We start from the raw sequence: 2,155 nt of genomic DNA, 5'->3' as shown, positions 1-2,155 counted from the left end.
CTTTTTTTGTTGAATTTAGAATTATATATAATAAAAATTCTTCAATACTAATATTTTTTTCTAATAAATAAATTTAAATTGATTGAAAGGAATTTTTTGGTGACTAAATTGATTGAAAGGAATTATCTCTCTTGGTTTGAATTTTTATTTATCCAAAAAGTGCATTAATGCTTTTTTATTAATCTTGAATAGAAAATAACAAATTATCAAAATTTGCTATGAAAAATTGGCATCGCCCGGACTTGAACCGGAGACCTTCAGTGTGTTAGACTGACGTGATAACCAACTACACCACGACACCTTTTTTGCTGGATTTACTTTTCCAGAAAAATTTATTTCGTATCGTAGTGCCCCTTCATAAATTTCTAAAGTAACAAGCCTATATCGTTCTAATAAGGATATTTATTTATTTTTATTAAATTATTAAATTTGACTCCACAATAATTTTTTATTTAACTTTTGACATTTGATAGTTAATTTAAAAATTTTATATTAGATGTTTATTATAACAATCAATTTTAAATTTAAATAAGATTTATGTTTTTTTTTTAAATCGACTCAAAGAATATTATCTATTTAATTCTGTTTCTTCTTTTAAAATTAGTTTTAATTTTTTTCATAATAACTACACTAATTGAATGAACATTTTTAACTATGAATATCATCAAGAGTTAATTTTATAAAAGTTGAGTTTTAAATTATTGTTTAACAACATATAAAAAAATATTTTAATTATATTGTCAAGTTTCAAAATATAAAATATAAAAAAATAAATTTTAAATGATATGTGATTATTTAAATTATTATTTTAATATTTTAATTTGTAATTAGATATTTTGAAACTTAATCATATTTTACAATAATAAAATATAATTATAATAACAATTATGCTACGTTTACATAAAATAATTACTTGTACAGAATAAATTTTAAAATACAATATAAAATATACATTAAAAATAAGTTAAATGACATATGTATTTATACACAAATTTATAGTAGATAATATAATTTAATAACTAATTTTTTATATAAACGTAATATTTTTATTATAAAAATTATTATTATATTATATATATTTCGTCCCAACCATCAAAATTTTTTGAATCCATCACTAGTTCTAATACTTGAAATTTCTTAAAAAAATTATGTTAATCTTTGATGGATTGATGTTAGAGCTTTTAAAATTTTAAGAATAAAACTAAAACACATCTATGTTTGCAATTTTAAATATCAAACTCTATTTACTGAATTTTTGTATACCAAGACAATTTGTAGGAAATTGCTATATTTTATTTGCTGAATAATTAACTTCTTTGGTTAATCCGGACATGAACCGGACAAAACGTACGGCATTTTTTGCTTTTCATGTTACAAAGTACAAACCTACTTTAAAGGCTTCAATCAAAAGGCTAGGCATTTGTTTCTCATAACTGAAAAAGATAAAATACTAAACACAAAATATAAAAGATAGAAATATAAAATTTAATATTTTTGTATTTTATTTAATAATAAAATAAAATAAATTATAAAAATTTAATTTATTTTTATTTTTAAATTTAAAAAATTTTAAAAATATAATAATAAAAAAATAAATTATATTATTTATTAGTATTTTTATATTCAATATTTTTAAATATAATATTTTGTGTTTCTACATTTCTATTTTAATGTTATGTTCCTGTAAACAAAGTCAATATGAAGGATGGAGGACATGTCGCCGTCACGTTTTCCGTTCGTATCGTAATACGTATTGCTAACGTTCTAACGGAGCCTCCCAGTACCCAAAAAGTTTCTTCAGTTTTCTTGCTAGCCTCTCTCATTCTTCTTCGAGAAATCGCACCACTCTCTTCATGGATGTTTAGGGTTTAACGTATAGAGTTTAGGGTCCTAATAAATTGCATCACTTTTTCGATAGGCACCACCACCACCACATGTAAACGAAAGTGATTATACGAAGGTAGAAGCTAGTATTGAAGAGCTTCCTAAAACAAATTTCGATATATTGTCAAACGAAAACCAGCAAATTGCAACAAATAACAAAGTCATTTTTATTTCAACCTCCAAATAGTACTCCATTAACAATGGGGACGTGATGCGATTTATTGTCTAAAAAAACGTGAATAAAATATCGATTTCACGACATCATCAAAAT

The 2,155-nt window shown here is 22.7% G+C and overlaps 1 non-coding gene across 1 annotated transcript; it reads right to left on the bottom strand.

The window, feature by feature from the left end:
- Positions 1 to 227: 227 nt before the first annotated feature.
- Positions 228 to 301, bottom strand: TRNAV-AAC (transfer RNA valine (anticodon AAC)). Its single transcript has one exon. It is a non-coding gene; the product is annotated as a tRNA-Val (tRNA).
- Positions 302 to 2,155: the final 1,854 nt, after the last annotated feature.

This window comes from Arachis duranensis, chromosome 5 (assembly GCF_000817695.3).
Source record: "Arachis duranensis cultivar V14167 chromosome 5, aradu.V14167.gnm2.J7QH, whole genome shotgun sequence".
In the NCBI taxonomy this organism is placed as follows: Eukaryota; Viridiplantae; Streptophyta; class Magnoliopsida; order Fabales; family Fabaceae; genus Arachis; species Arachis duranensis.
The sequence above is the reverse complement of the archived record's forward strand: the minus strand, read 5'-3'. Positions and strand labels throughout refer to the sequence as shown.